The sequence below is a fragment of the Malania oleifera genome, chromosome 2 (genome assembly GCF_029873635.1).
Source record: "Malania oleifera isolate guangnan ecotype guangnan chromosome 2, ASM2987363v1, whole genome shotgun sequence".
Classification (NCBI taxonomy): Eukaryota; Viridiplantae; Streptophyta; class Magnoliopsida; order Santalales; family Ximeniaceae; genus Malania; species Malania oleifera.
This window is the reverse complement of record NC_080418.1, coordinates 7,635,131-7,653,382: the sequence shown is the minus strand read 5'-3', so window position 1 is coordinate 7,653,382 and position 18,252 is coordinate 7,635,131.

The window sequence follows — 18,252 nt, the reverse complement described above, 5'->3', positions numbered from 1 at the left end:
AAGGTACAGCATTGACTGGCTACAGAGTTTAACATCTCTGAGGGAGGTATGTTGAGGTTTGGGACCAGACTATGTGTTCCGAACGATGATGAGATCAGAATGACGATTTTAGAGGAGGCGCATCGTTCTATGTATACGGTACATCCTGGTAGTACAAAGATGTATCAGGACTTGCGCGAGACCTTCTGGTGGCCTAGTATGAAGAGGCAGATTGCTCAGTTCGTGGAGCAGTGTCTGACGTGTCAGCAGGTGAAAGCTGAACATCAAAGGCCGTAAGGCCGTTGCAGCCTTTGCCTATTCTGGTGTGGAAATGGGAGCATATTTCCATGAATTTTGTGACTGGATTGCTGCTAGCACTTCACGGGCAGAATGCTATTTGGGTGATCGTGAATAGATTGACGAAATATGCTCATTTCATACCGATGAAGGTTGGTTATCCTTTGAGTAGGCTAGTTGATATGTACGTGCATAAGATTGTGAGAATGCACGGAGTACCGGCGTCCATTGTGTCAGATCGAGACCTGAGGTTTACTGCTCGATTCTAGATGAGCTTGTAGGAGGCATTGGGAATGAAGCTTACTTTCAGTACAACGTTCCACCCCTAGACTGATGGACAGTTAGAGAGGACGATACAGATATTGGAAGATATGTTACGAGCTTGTGTGTTATACTTCGGTGGTAATTAGATACAATTTATGTCACTTGTAGAGTTCGCTTATAATAACAGCTTCCAGTCTAGTATCGGGATGGCACCGTTCGAGGCTTTGTATGATTGGTGGTGTTGATCTCCTTTGTGTTGGGATGAGGTTGGTGAAAGTGAGGTGTTAGGACCTGAACTCGTGCAGAAGGCGTCTGAGAAGGTGGGTTTGATTTGGGAGAGGATTAGATCAGCTTAGAGTTGGCAGAAGAGTTACGTAGATGTTCGCCGCCGTGAGTTAGAGTTCGAAGTGGGAGGTAAGGTATTTTTGGGTATTGCTTTGATGAAAGGGGTGATGAGATTCGGTGGGAAGGGCAAGTTGAGCCCGAGGTATATCGGACCATTCGAGGTACTTGAGCGAGTGGGTCCAATAGCTGATAGAGTTGCACTACCTCTAGTATTCTCGAGGGTCCACGATGTGTTTCACGTATCCATGTTGAGAAGGTACGTACTGGATCTTTCACATATTACCAGTTATGATAAGTTGAAAATTAGGGATACTTTAGCGTATGAGGAGATACCTGTTCAGGTTCTGGACTGTAAAGTTCAGAAGCTTCGTACTAAAGAGATACCGTTGGTGAAGGTATTGTGGCGGAACCATGAGGTTGAGGAAGCTTCTTGGGAACTGGAAACGGAAATACGACGGAAGTATCCACAGTTGTTTTGAGCACTTGTACATGATCCTACTATGGGTTGGGATAGGTGGTTAGTCGTCAGGAGTGTGTGTATTGTGAACTCCTGAGACCGTTGTATATGTAACCATGGTATTCCTCCGCCATAAGTGAGGGTATGTATGTGTATGTGTATGATGGGGCTACGCTGTAGTGGTCACTAGTAGTTCTCTAGAGTGGTATATATGTGTTTTGATTGTATGTATATGAATCTGTGAATGAGAGACGGCAAATTTCGAGGACGAAATTTTTGTAAGAAGGGGTGATTGTAAGAACCCGACTTTTGATAATGGTTTTTAAATATTTAAAGAGAGGGGCATTTTGGTAAAGAGCAGGCCTCGTCGATGAAGCCAGATTTCGTCGATGAAGTCTTTGTCCTTCTCGTCAATGAAATTCAGAGACTCGTCGATGAGGGGAAGCCGAGGAGTTTCGAGAAATCGGGAATATCGGGATTCATCGACGAGAAGACTATAGGGCCTCGTCGATGAAGGCACCATTTCGTCGACAAGTTCGCCTGAGTCAAAGGCCTATAAATAGAATTTTCATTACTTCTTCACTAAGAAACTTCAAATCTCTCTCTCTCTCTCTCTCTAGCCATGGGAATCGGGGACTAGCCATGTGCCGATGGCGCCATGTTCGCGGGTTGGCTACGGGCCAACGCCATATGTTACGGGTCGACTTCGGGCCGAAGGGTGTGATGACACCAGGATTGCTGATCATGTGTATATGTGCGTGTATGCACGGCGTAAACTAGTACTGGACTGCATTTAACTGTGTGTATGTTGCATCATGATAACACTCAAATGCCACCCATCGATATAACATGTGTTCTTCCTTACTGAGAGGTGTCTCACCCCTGCTGTACGTACATTTTTATAGGTCCTTCGAGTAACCGGAACTAGCGTCCTGGTGTAGAAAGCGTAGTGGCCGGTGTACTGCGGTTAGCGCTTGCGTAAGTGCTAGGACTGTATTTTTGGTGGGATGCCATTTTGAGATGTATTTGGGCACCCGTTTGTATGTTTTTGATAGAGCCGTGTTCTGCTCTTGTATAAACTTTGGTATGGTACTGCATATGTATATATAAAATGACCTTTTTTCGTTGTGTATATGATTGTATTTGGATGTGTTTAGGGTGCCTGGGAACCCCACGGGGTCAGACCCTCATCCTTTGTACTATATCTTTGGATGTTTTAACGGATACAGGGACAAGTTAGATTACTTTTTTACCCCCGGGTCCCATTTCCAGGTTTGGGGTGTGACAAATCTACTGGAGTGGATCGTTGGTGGGGCTACCTTAGATTTCATCCCAAATTCAAGGTAAGACTTTTTATTCGAAATTTGGTTTTTTTTTATAGTTATAGGAAATGTTGTACACGGAGAAATACTGAAGTTTAGTTCCAAGAGATATTATTTTCAGGGTGTTGAACGGGGAACCCTGCGAGTGCAGGACTAAAATTTCATAGGGGCTTTTTCAGATGTCAAATAAGGGAATAAATTAAAGCAGTAATTTTTCATGAAAATTATTATTAAATTATTAGCAAATTTATGTTCAGAAAACATGTATTATATCTGAGTATTTTTGAGTAAATGCATATTTGGGAAAATACTGTTGTTATACTGGAATGTATGCTTTTAGTATAAAATGCCAGAATATATGATTTCATTGTAAAATGTATGGTTTTATTCAGCATTGTGTGGCATGAATATTATTTTACGCAAATTGTATCATGTTAAAGTAATTTTACAGATAAAGTATATTTCAGTGATTTTTAGGAATTATAGAATAATACAGTACATTATGATCTTAGAATACATGATAAATAATATATTTATTCAGATCAATATGTATGAAATGTTCAGTGCAAGGTCGTGATTGATAGCTAGCACAAGGCCGTATTTATAAATGATTCCAGCGCAAGGCCGTAAATATGAAAGTAATCGGCACAAGGCTGCATTTATTTATGTTATTATAGAAAATTCTATCAATCCATTTATGTTAAACGATATATTATCATGTATTATATGTTATCAGAACTTGGATGATAGTTCAGTTCAGTTTCAGGAGTACGGTATCGTAGCTATATAGTTTAGATTATTACAGTTCAGACTTGTGCTAACCGCCCCTGCAAGTAGAGGGGGTGAGAGATGGACAGTCGATGTGGCTTTTAGTGTATAATTGTAGACGTCCACCTGGCAATCCGGACCAGGGTGTGGCAGGCCCATCATACTTACAAATATTTTTGACTCAGCAGTGGTCGGCCAGTCATTGTTGGGTCCCGCCTTCAGGCTGCACAACCCATCATGGGGGGTGATACGTGACATCAGCTAGCTGTACTTCCTAGGTAAATTTCAGTATTATTAGTTATATTAGACAATTCATGAATAGTATGACTTATGAGAATTATGAAATTATATGTTTACTCAACTATGTTATGATCAATGTTTTCAAGTATGTGAAATGTATTGTATATTTACTATAGCATTAAATATTCATGTTGCCATATAGCTGTACTTAGTTTATTTTCCCTTACCGAGAGGTGTCTCACCCCAATATAAATAATTTTCTGGAAATCCAGAAAGATTGATGGATTGAGGCCACCGTTGAGTTAGTTGTGTTACCCTACTAGGAGGGTAAGTTTTGAACTAGGATTAGGAGATTATTGTTGTGGGATCCTAGATATATTTTTTTGGATGTTTTGGGGTTTGTATATAAACATAGTATTATTGTGGATTGTAGTTAACTTTGGTATTATGCACTATATGGTTTGGTTAATGTAATTTATTTTACTGCTGCTTAGGTTTTCGTTGTATATGACAGGTGTGTCTCCATTACCCACGGGTTCGGGTTGACTATATTATATGTGATTTATTATATAGAAGTTAAGTAGGTCGTTACATTCCAGATCCCGTCTGATATGATGCTGACCTACTACTACATATATTGACGCGTACTTTGACTTCCGACTCAAAGCATTAGCTACCACGTTAGCCTTCCCCAGATTATAACTAATGGTGCAATCGTACTCCTTGATCAATTCAAGCCACCTTCTCTGCCTCATGTTCAACTCCTTCTGTGTGAAAAAGTATCTGAGGCTCTTGTAATCCGTGAAAATCTCACACTGTTCACTGTACAAGTAGTGTCTTTAGATCTTCAACGCATATACTACTGCCGCCAATTCCGGATCGTGTGTGGGGTAATTCTTCTCGTACTCATTAAGTTACCGAGAAGCAGAAGCAATCATTTTCTCCTGTTGCATCAGTACACATCCTAAACCCTTTAGCAATGCGTTGCTGTAAATCACAAAACCACCGTTCCCAGATGGGATGGTTAAAACCAGAGTAGTGACGAGTCGGTGTTTCAACTCCTGGAAACTCTGCTCGCACTTGTCATTCCAATCAAATCTCACACCCTTCCTTGTCAACCGTGTTAGAGAGCCAGATAACTTAGAGAACCCCTCCACGAACCGCCGGTAATACCCAGCCAGTCCTAGGAAACTCCAAACATCCTACACGCTCTTCGGTTTCACCTAGTCAACCACTGCTTCTATCTTACCAGGATCAACTGAGATACCACCCTTCAACACAACATGGCCTAGAAATGCGACCTGATTCTGTCAGAACTCGCATTTCTTCAGCTTAGCATACAACTTCTTCTCTTGCAAAACCTGAAGTACCAACCTCAGATGGTTTCCTTGCTCTTCCGAAGTCTTAGAGTATACCATAATATCGTCGATGAATACCACTACAAACTGATCTACATATTCATGGAAAACCCTGTTCATGAGGTCCATAAATACTGTCGGGGCGTTAATCAACCCAAAAGGCATAACTAAGAACTCATAGTGACTGTATCTGGTTCCGAAAGCAATCTTCGCAACATCCTTTGTCCTAACTCTCACCTGATGATACCCTGACCGTAGATCGATCTTTGAAAAGACCTACATTCCCTGCAGCTGGTCAAACAGATCATCTATACGAGGCAATATGTATCGGTTCTTCACTGTTAGCTTATTGATCTCACGGTAATCAATGCACATTCGCATTTACCCGTCCTTCTTCTTTACGAACAATATTGGAGCTCCCCAGGGAGAAATGCTAGGTATGATAAAGCCCTTGTCTAATAGTTCCTGCAACTACTCCTTCAACTCTCTAAGTTCCACCGGAGCCATCCGGTTTGGAGCTTTAGAGATCGGTGCCTTACCTGGCAGCAACTCAATAGCGAACTCCACCTCTCAATCAGGAGGTAAACCGGGTAAGTCTTTTGGGAATACATCCGAAAATTCATTGACCACTTAGATATCTTCAAGTTTTAGTTCATCCCGAGGTGGTTCCTTCACGGAAGCTAGGTACCCCTAACAACCCTCCAAGAGTAACCTTCTCGCTTGTATAGCTGACATAATCTGTGGCATCGAATGCACACACAATCCCACGAACTCATACTCCTGCTCCCCAGAAGGTTTGAACACTACTACCTTCCTACGACAATCAATCACCGCATAACTAGAGAATAACCAATCCATCCCCAGTATGACGTCAAATCCACACATATCGTACACTACTAGGTTCCCCGGTAGCAACCTTCCCTGAATAACCACTAGGCAGTTTCTTAACATTTTACTACAAATCACTATACTCCTAGTCGATGTAGCCACCGACAACTATTCATCCATCACTTGGGTTTTAATCCCACACAGTTTCACAAAACTAGCAGATATAAACGAATGGGTTGCTCACGAATCAAATAAAACAACAGTTCTATTCGAAAGCAATAACATGGCACCTGTCACCACGTTCCTAGCGTGTTCCGCATCTGTTGGAGTAACAAAGTATACCCTCGCCGGAGCCTTGTTCACCTGATAGTTTCCCCGAGGTATCTGATTACTCCCATGGTTCTGACTCTGTGCAGGCATATCACTCCTTTGTGCCTGACAGTTTTGGGATATGTGGTTTGGTTTTCCACAGTTGTAGTAGTTACCCCAGAATGCCTGCATGCCCCATCATGCCATTTATAGAACTTGGCGCATGGTGCGGAGGATGGACCTCCCTGAGAACTCCGCCACTCGGTATTCTAGTGATAACCCGAACTATAGTTCTTCTTCTTCTTCCACTGTCCCTGTTAAGGACCAGTATGAGAACCAAAAGATACTGGCCTCTTCTTCTGTTCCTGTACCACTCCATCCCCCTGAAGGTCAGCCTTGACTATGGTGGCTTTATCCACCATAATAGAAAACTCTCGGATCTATAGCATCCCCACAAGTATGTGGATGTCCTTCCTTATACCCTTCTCAAACCTTCGAGCCTTCTTATGCTCATTCGAGACCAAATACAGTGCGAAACGAGATAGCTCATTATATCTGCTAGCATATCTCTGCACCGTCAGCGTTCCCTGTGTCAGACTTGAGAACTCATTAGCCTTCATGTCACGAGTGGAAGCCGAGAAATATCTCTCGAAAAATACCTCCTTGAAACAGGTCCAAGTCATACCAGATGGACCAACTTTTTGCTTCTCAAGTAGACTCAAAGTCGTCCACCATATATCCACTTCTCCAGCCAGCAGAAAGGTAGAATAGAGAACCTTCTGCTGATTATTGTAGTGCAAAACTTCCAATATCTTCGTCTTCTGCACCCAATTCTCCATCACTATAGGATCGGGTCCTCCCGTAAACGTTGGAGGGTGTATACGGGTGAACCTCTCTATAGTACAACCCGTAGCAGTAGGAGAATGTTCACGTCTCCTAACACTCCACCCAATCTCCTGCATAACCTGCTTCATCAAACCCCGAGGCACAGAAGGAGACTCGTCACTCACAGTCCCCTCGGAACCACTATCCAAGTTGTTATCCTTGGGCTCCATTTTGAAAATAGGATAGGAATCGATTAGAATTCCTATATCGTACATAGTTAACACAATCATTGAAAACTAATCATGTTAATGACAACTCTCATGGGTCTGTGTCTGTCCTACCACACCAACACGAAACCATCAATGGTTTTCCGTGATTTTACTGAAATTGTCATTCCATAAAAAACACAGAATACCGCCAATGAGTCCCCATCTAGCAACAAAACAACCCTCGACCTACTCTACCCATTTCCTAGATCCTATACTCTGGTATGTACACATAACCACGCCTAACCAAGTCTACAAAACCTAATAACCTGGTTTTGCTCTGATACCAAGCTGTCACACCCCTAACCCGTGGATGGGTCCCAGGTGTGATTTTAGTAACCTAACCTGTTCCTGTATCATTTAAAACATACATGATACTACACTGAATGAGGGTCTGATCCCGTGGGGTACACGTACACCTTATACACATTCACATACATATCCATACTCATTAAATACGTAGTGAAAATGTTCTTTTTATACATACATCATACCATACTAGAGTCTATACATAACTAGGATATACGTTCCCAAAATATAATACATACACTAGGTGTCTACAAAACTCAACAATGACAACACGATTATAAAACCTGCGTTTACACAAGTACTCAATGCAGCTAATCGACACCCATGCTCCGAACGTTAGGATGCTAGTTTCGGTTACCCAAAGGACCTGAAAAATATTTGTATATTCGGGGTGAGACACCTCTCAGTGAGGAAGAAAGCAGGTTATATCAATGTATGGCATACAAGTGTTATTTCGACATAAAACATAACACAATATAGTTCTAGTATTTTCACAATTTTGTTTCAGTACATATGATACCAAACATACGGTCAATGTCATCACACTCAAGCACCCGATACCCTGGAATAACCGAAGCCTCACAACGATATCATTGCCAGTACAGTGTCCACTCACACCCATCGGTGACCAACCAGAACAAACAGCCAATATTTGACACCCTCGGATATAGAGTTAGACACTCTTGCCCACAACAATTAGCCGAGACTTGGCGCCAGCGTATGGTAATTAGCCGCCCCTAACTGATTACCAAAACCTAGAACAATTTTGGAGCTTATGTCCATATACTCATCAGCGTACGGTAATTAGCCGCCCCTAGTTGCTTTAAAAAACCCTGGAAGATTTTACATACAATATTTCATTCCACACTTATTTGAGTATACAACAAATCATATCGTTTTCAATTTGAGAAATACAGTTTAATACAAATGTAGGTACGATCATCTCATTACTACCATTTTATACAACATATGATTTTCTAACAGAAATAGAGATTATACCTGAAACCCTAAATTTTCCCAAAAACTGTAACCCGAAAATCCCACATTTTCACTAGATAGATTTTCCCAAATAAGTAACCAAAATATACATATGATCGTAAACTACAGGTTTACTAATCTCGATTTAAAAAATAACTGATATAAATAGAATCCTTTTACCTTTTCCTGAATACCAAAATACAAACTCTACGGCTCCAAAACTACGAACCGAGTTCCTAAAACCTAAACATCCAAGAACTATACTTTACTACAATTCTTATTACTACACATATACCGAAACAAAACTGAAATCAGACCCTTACCTCATTTTTGGGTCAAAACCTAAAAATCCTCAAAACGACTTTTTGATCCGCTAAAAACGTAGAGCTTCTCCTCCTGATCCATGTGGTAATGTCGGATCGTTGATTCTGGGAACTGATAGCCTGAAATCCTAGAGAGAGAGAGAGGATTCGAGTTCTAGAGAGAGAGAGAGAGAGAGAGAGAGAGTTTATGATTTTTTCCTCATTAAGAAAAGTTAAAAGATATTTATAACCCTTTGACCGGGCCAGCCTCATCGACGAGCCGCAAAAGGAAGTTAGTCGATGCCAAGGTGGCCTCATCGACGAGCCTGAGATTTCAGATTTCCCGAAATCTCTCGACATCTCCTCGTCGATGAGCTACTGAATCTCACTGCCAAGCTAAACAAGAGGCTTCATCGACGAGTAAAGAAGCCTCGTCGACGAGCCCTGCAAATTTTTTCCTTTTAAATTTTCCTTTTCTTTTCCCTATTTATTTAATGTACCTATCTCGGGTCAGGTTCTTACAACTAGTGTTTGACAAATGAGTTTACATAATTGTAAAATCTGATTTAAAAGTACCATAAATAACTGAGTATGAGAAAACACGTATAAATATTACACAATATAACTCATACCTATGTTGCTTAACATAAACTGATTTTCTGAATATTCTATTCATAATACTTCTAATATTTATAGGTATGTCTACAGTTTCTGTAAATTTGTATATATATAATAACTGAGAAAATTCCCTGGATGGATAACTGAAAGTCATGATTTAACCTCTCATGATAGGGTTGTGTGGCCCGCAGGTGAGACTTATCACTGGCTGACCGACCAGGATAAGTCAACTGAACTCCGAAAGTCAAATCGGCCTCCTCAACCCTAATTGACGGGGAGCCTATCCACAACATAGGCATGATCGACTGCTGAAAATCCACATACTATCTGAGTTATGTGGTTGCATTCTGAATTGAAAATAACTACGGTACCGTGCTCTGCTAACTGAATCTAGTCCATCAAGGTCTGAAACTATATATGTAACTAATATTTCTATTGCTGTTTTACCTTGATTTTGAAATAACCATAAAACCGGAAAACTGATTTGAATAATCTGAAAATCTGAATAATTGATTGTATATTTAATATCCGTATATCTAAATATCTGAGTATCTGGGTGTTATGGTTCTAAAATCATGGTATTTTGAAAATGTTAAAAATATATGTTTATGTATGTATACTGTAAATCATGGTATCTTGGAAATTTGTAAAATTTCTATCTGTATGTATACTGAAAAATTCATCATTCTATAGAACATGTATATTCCATGGTATTTCCTGCTAATATACTATAAAACATGGTATTTATAAACTGTATAAATACTATACTAATTTGTTACAAGCCCATGCCACACAATTAAATAAATAGATTCACATGCTCTGAAATCTGTATTTTCTGTTATACTAATATTTTATGATCTGAATAATAATCTGGTAAAACATATAATTTTTACTGATAACCATACTAAAATTTTCCTAGCATAGCATATTTCCATTACCTAATTATCTAAGCACTAATTGCTATTTACAATCTCATGCATGTGGCATTCATAATTTCAACATCTTAAGATATCACATGTATAATTTCCCAATCAAACAACTGAATTCACCTAAATAATTATCACATACATATTCTCTCCAAATCCATACGTGCATAATTTCAACATTATAAATCATGTATCATTTTACCTGGGTTCTTGAAATATCACTCACTGGGGTCCCCAAAACATCCTATTCCTGAAAATATAATATTATGATTTTATTTTACAAAACTCCAGTATATTATCATATAATACAAAATCTGGGCTCAAATGAACTTGGTAATACTAAAAATATCCAAATACTCCACTTACCCTGGTTTTGGGATGGTTCTCAAACTTCTCAAATCAATATTTTGCTCTAACTATGTTGTAGAGAATCTCCCTAGAATCATCGTGGTAGCTTCTGATCATCGAACTGGGCAGAGACGGAGCCGAAAACCTAGAGAGAAGTGAGAGAAATCGTATTCTAGAGAGAGAAGAGGAAATTCTGCTAAAATTCTCACATAAAAAATGATTTTGGCTTTATATAGAAAGTTAGTCCACGTGGACTCGTCGACGAGACACGTCGCCTCATCGACGAGTCAATGAAGGGAGCTCGTTGATGAACACCTTGTCCTCATCGATGAGTTTCAGGTTCTGGAATAGTCCTCTCGGTAATTTCTCATCGACGAGACATGCGATCCCGTTTGACGAGCCCGAAAGCCCTGCTCATCGACGAGACCCTACTGAAATCCCATTTAAAAATTCCTTTTTATCTCCATTCTTTATTATTTAAATACTATAATTCTTCAGGTCTCTACATAACCCTTGAGATTAAGTGTATATATATAAAGCAATTTAATCGGTTCAACTTTAATAAAAACCTAACTTAGCTTAATCCCCTTGCCTGTTTTCTCGAAGCTATGCCTGCAGGAATCCCAAAACTGCATCTGTAGTGTTCACACAAACCCTAAATTCATAAATCCTAATTTAATCAACTCAACCCCAAGTAAAATATTATTTTAACATTCCCTAGGCCTACAAATTCCAAATAAATAATTAAACTCCAAAAAAACATCAAATTTGCTTTGTAACGACTTGCTATTTATTTCTAGTTTTTTTTTTCTATATACTATGAGATTTATAATGCTCTGATACCAAGCTGTCAACCTAAGCAGCAAGAAACTAAATATATATAACCATATTCAATATATACAATACCAGAGTGCTAAAATGTTCCCAAAATATACATGTACGATTGTTCCCCAAAATACCCTCAATTGGGCTAGGGCTATACAGAAATACTCCAAAAAAATACTCACTCTCTACTGACAGGGCAGTATTAAAGCCCCTCTACCTGCAAGCCCGATCTGCTTGCCTACTTAGATCACCTGAAAAAAATGTTAAAGTAATGGGACGAGACGACGCTCAATAAGACGAAATATGTTATTGCTAGTATGTGGCAAACGAATTACAATACCATGAAAATTTGTTTCTATATATATATATATATTCATGTATATGTGAATATGAGAACACAAGTACAAATAACATATAAAACCACCACCTGTACCCATGTTGCTTAACATATTTGCTTTTATAGGTTTTCCATTCATAATACTTCTACTATACATAAGTACATCCAATGCTACTATAAAATTGTATACACATATAATAATTGAAAACTTTCCTGTGGATAACTGTGTATCATGATTTAACCCCTCATGACAGGGTTGTGCGGCTCATAGGCGGGATCTACCCTGGCTGGCCGACCAGGATAAACCACTATACTCCATCAGTCTGATCAGCCCTCCTCAACCCATATCTGATGTGGAGCCTGTCCACTTGTGGGCTCTATACGATCAACTGTTATACCACGTATTATCTGAATAGGTGGTTGCACTCTATACTGTATGTTGCAGCGGTACCGTGCTCTATAATCTATAATGGTCCATTAGAGTCCGATACTATATAATACATTTCTATATACAACTATCTATTTTACCATGATTCTGTAATAACTGTATAAACCATGACGCTGTAATAAACTGTATCTGTATCAACTATATTTTTTGAAATAAACTGTAAAACTGCATGTCGTGGTACTATAAATTGTATCTGTATCAACTGTATAATTATGGTATTTTGTAATTACTATAAAATATTTCCTCTGTCTATATATTTTGTAAATCATAACTCTGAAAAATACTGTAAAACATGTTTTTGTACTATATCTATATTCTCAAAACACACAGTAATTTTAAAACATATTAATCATACTTGATAAACTGTATAAATTTCTACTGTGTATAATAATTTGGTAGAATATATATAATTTTATACTGAAGTCATACTCAAATAACCTAGCATGCATAGCATATTTCCCTTACCTGTTTCCTACTAAAATCCCCCTACTATAACGGGTCATAAAATCGTAGGGTTCTTCATTTAACACCCTGAAAACCATATATCCAGAATAAAATATTACTATTTCTACATCTACAACATTTCCTACAATTGCTGGAAAGCCAAATTTTGCGTAAAAGACTTTACCCTGAACCTGGGATGAAATCCAACTCCATCCCACCGACGATCCGCTCCGGCAGACTTGAAGAGAACTTCCCAGGAGCGCCGTGGTGGCCTTAGATCGTCAATCTGATGGCTAACAGGGTCGAAATCGAAGAAAAATGGGAGAGGAACCGTAGAGAGGAGAGAGAGAGAGTCTTCGCTGAAATTTTTGCGTAAAAACTGAGTTTAAGCACTATTTATACTTCGGGATTTGTCAACGAGCCACGTCACCTCGTCGACGAGTCCTGTAGAAAGTTCATCGATGAACCTGCACCCTCGTCGACAAATTTCAGACTTCCAAAAATCTTTCTCGGTATCTTCTCGTCGACAAGATGGGACCTCATCGACGAGATCCCGAAGAACCGTCGTCGACGAAACCCCTGTGTTCATCGACGAGGCTTGGAAAATTTCTTGGGGTTATTTCCTCCAAAGTGCAACGTCGCATTCGTCGACGAAGTCGCCTGCCTCCTTCTGTTACTGATTCCATTTCCCTCCCTTTTTATTATTTAAATACCATTATTCTTCGGGTCATTACATTCTCCCCTCCTTATAAAATTTGGTCCTCAAAATTGACTATTCATAAAATTCATAATCCCTTAAAGGCAAAACGATCTACTTATTTTATTACCTGCTCTCACTTGTGGTGGAGGAATACCGTGGTTACATGGGTAGTTCTGAGAGATTACAAGTATAAAAGAAAATTCCCCCAAAACCAAAATACTACCTATCCTATACTCTACATTACAATTACATTGTACAAAACAAAATTATCACTACTTTAATTTACACATCACTGCTATGACCCACTCAATAGGTGGGGGTATTTCTATCGAATCTCATTTTCAAGCTCCTAAGAAGCTTTTTCTATCGTGTGGTTCCTCCACAGGACTTTGACTAGTGGTATTTTCTTACTGCACAATTCTTGTTCTTTTCTATCCAAAATCTATACTGGAGCTTCTTCATATGAAAAAGCATCACTGAGTTCCAATTTGGCATAGCTGATAATATGAGAAGGATTTGTGACGTATTCCTTAACATAGATACATGAAACACATCGTGAATCCTGAATAGAGATGGCGATAAAGTCAGTTGATAGGCAACTAACCCAATCTTCTTGAGTATCTCAAATGAGCCAATGAACCTAGGGCTCAACTTACCCTTCTTCCCAAACCTCATGATTCCCTTCAACGATGCTATCTTCAGAAATATGTGATCACCCACTTCAAATTTCAGTTCCCAGTGTCGAATATCCGCATAGCTTTTCTGCCGAATTTGTGCTGCACTGATCCTATCTCGAATGAGTCGAACTTTATCATACGCCTGCTGGACTATCTTTGGCCCCAAAACTCGTCTCTCACCTAGCTCACTCCAGTATAAAGGGGAATGACACTTCTTACCATAAAGTGCTTCATAAGGAGTCATGCTTATGCTAGCCTGATAACTGTTGTTGTAGGCAAATTCCACCAATGACATATACTGAGTCCAGCTACCCCCAAAATCCAATACACACACTCGCAACATATCCTAGAGTACCTGAATAGTTCTCTCTGTCTGACGATCAGTCAGAGGATGGAAAGCGGTGCTGAATGCTAGCTAAGTCCCTAGAGCCTCCGGCAAACTCCTCCAGAACCGCGATGTGAAACGTGGGTCACGGTCCGAGACTATGGATACCGGCACTCCATGGGGTCGAACAATTTCCTGTATGTAAATCTATGCTAACCTGTTCATAGGGTAGCTAATCTTAATAGGTAGAAAGTGAGCTGTCTTCGTCAACCTATCAACAATTACCCAGATGACATTCTGACCATGCAGCGTCAATGGTAACCTAATAAAAAAATCTATGGATATATGGTCCTACTTCCATTAAGGAATGAAAAGTGGCTGCAACTGACCAGCTAGCCTCTGGTGCTCAGCCTTAACCTGCTGGCACGTCAAGCATTGCTGCACAAATTCTGCTATCTCCTTCTTCATGCCGCTCCACCAGAAATATTCCCGTAGATCCCTATACATTTTCGTACTACCAGGATGAACAGTGTATAGAGATCTGTGTGCCTCTTATAGAATCGTCCTCCTGATACTATCATCTACCGGCACACACAATCTGGTGCGAAATCTCAGAGCCCCATTGTCAGAAATGCTGAATTCTTCCCCTTGACCATCTTGTATTTTGTCTATCACCTCTACTAATTCTGGATCATTCCCCTGAGCAGCTTTAATCTTTTCATATAATGTGGGCTGTACAACCAGACTGACAATAAGTACCTGAGGATTATCCTCCACTTATTCCACACCGAGCCTTTCCAAGTCCATATGAATCGGGTGCTGAACTACTGCTGCTATTTGTGTTGTATCTTCTGATTTACTGGTCAGTGCATCAGCTACCACATTTGCTTTACTTGGGTGGTAATTGATAGTACAATCATAATCCTTGATAAGTTCCAACCATCTACTTTGCCGCATATTCAACTCTTTCTGTGTAAAGAAATACTTTAGACTCTTGTGATTAGAAAATATTTCACATTTCTCACCATATAAATAGTGTCTCCAAATCTTTAGCGCATGTACAACCGTAGCCAATTCCAGATCGTGAGTAGGGTAGTTATTTTATACTCTTTCAACTGTCTGGATGCATACGCCACCACCCTACCATGCTGCATTAGTACACAACCAAGCCCTTTCAAAGACGCGTCACTGTAAATCACATACCCATCACCTCCTGATGGGATCATCAGAACTGGTGCAGTGACGAGCCGCTGCTTTAGTTCTTGGAAACTTTGCTCACATTCTTCATCCCACACAAATCTAGCATTTTTCTTGGTCAACCGTGTGAGTGGTCTTGACAAAGCCGAAAATCCCTCCACAAATCGACAGTAATAACTTGCCAGTCCCAAGAAAATTCTGACTTCCTGCACATTCTTCGGCCTGACCCAATTCACTACCGCATCGATCTTGCTGGGATCCACTGATATACCATTTCCTGAGATCACGTGGCCTAAAAATGCAACATTCTCAAGCCAGAACTCATACTTGCTAAACTTGGCATAGGGTTTCTCTTCCCTGAGAGTCTGCAGTACCCGTCTCAAATGCATCTCATAAACCTAAAAACTCCTTGAGTAGACCAGTATATCATCAATAAAAACCACCACAAACTGGTCCAGATACTGGTGAAAGACTCTATTCATCAAATCCATAAACACATCTGGGGCATTCGTCAAACCAAACGGCATAACGAGAAATTCGTAGTGCCCATACTTGGTCCTGAAAGCTGTCTTTGCAACATCCTCTGCTTTTACCCTCACCTGATAATAACCTGATCTGAGGTCAATCAAACAAATCGTCAATACGGGGTAGAGGATATTTATTCTTAATAGTAACCTTGTTGATTTCTCTATGATCAATACACATCCTCCGAGACCCGTCTTTCTTCTTTACAAACAACACTGGAACTCCTCATAGTGATACACTGGGTCGTATAAATCCCCTATTCAGCAAGTCTTGCAACTGATTCTTCAATTCTCTCAACTCAGCTAGAGCCATATGATAAGGAACCTTAGAAATTGGTTCCGTTTCTGGAGGTAAATATATGAGAAAAATCATCTCACGTTCGGGAGGCAACCCTGGTAGCTCCTTTGGAAAAATATCTGGAAATTATCGTACGATTGGGATACTGTCAAGCTTCACTTCATTCTCTGACACTTCCTTTACAAAAGCCACAGACCCTTGACTTCCATCCAGGAGCAATCTACTCGCCTGCATTGCTGATACTAGCTGTGATGAAGCACGTACACGAGAACCTACAAACCTGAATTCTTGCTCACCAGGGGGTCTGAAAATTACTTCCTTCTGAGAACAATCAATACTGGCGTGATTAGTTTCCAACCAATCCATACCCAGTATTACATCAAATCCACACATCTCAAACACAATCAAGTATGCTAGTAGCACTCTCCCCTGAATTTCTATTGGATAGCCTCTGAGTACCCTTTTACACCTCAACACTGACCCTAACGGTGTAACTACTGATAGTTCTCTATCTAATAACTGAGTCTCACTTCCAGATAATTTAACATACGATGCAGAGACAAAGGAATGAGTAGCACCTGAATCAAATAAAACAATAATGGAATGTGATAAAACAGTAAAAGTACCTTTCACCACATCCGTAGCAGCCTCAGCATCACCCGGCATCAATGCGTAAACACTCGTCGGGGTCACATTCCTCTGTTGTCCTTTATGAGGCGCTTGATATCCTCCCCAAGCTACCTGATATCCTCCCCGATAGGGCCTGGGGGAGAGGGTCTGGCAGTTAGGGGCATGCATGTGCCATGTGGCCGGATCTTCCACAATGGTAGCATATATCTCTCCTAACTCGGGACTCTCCCAAATGACGTCTTCTGCACGTTTGACATACCGGGACATTCGGCGCACCCTGATTCTAATGAGGTCGTGCCATCCGCCTCTGATCTCCACTATCACGACCTCCTCTCCATGGACCCCTACTGGAGCCAGCCTGGAAACCCTGAGGCACAGGCCTCTTCCTCTGACTCTAAGCCGCTATACCCCTCTGAATACCACTCTCAATGATCGTAGCTCTGTCTACAACCTCCGTAAATGTCTGTGCTCTGAATCCAATCACCTGCTCAAACAAGTTCTACCTCAATCCCTCTTCAAATTTCCTTGCCTTTTTCTCTTCATTAGGTGCTAGATGTGGAGCAAAATGCGACAACTCTATAAATCGAGTTGCGTACTGGGATACGGTCACCTGCCCTTGTACCAAATGCATAAATTCTGCTGCCTTCGCGCTTCGAACGATAGCAGGGAAATACTGCTCGAAGAACAGTTCCTTGAATCAGTCCCACGTCACTAGCACTGGAACCGACCTCTGCTCCTCTATCAATCGCGCTGATCTCCACCAGCGCTTCGCCTCCCCTGTCAACTTAAATGCTGCAAATACTACCTTATACTCATCCGTACAAGGAAGCACTACCAACGTCTCTTCGATGTCCTAGACCCAATTCTCAGCTACGATCGGGTCATCTCCTCCAGCAAAGGATGGGGGCTTCATTTGCGTAAACTGCTTGATCGAACAACCACGCTCCCCAGAGCTCCTGGCCATCTCAACCATCACCTGCTGAGTGACGCTACGCAGCACAACATCTGTATCTCCTCCACCAATGCTGGAAGGTCCTGGCCTATCCTTCCCAGCATTCGTGCACTGCTTCCTGGGTCCATCCTGAAAACAAGAAACACACTTAAGAAC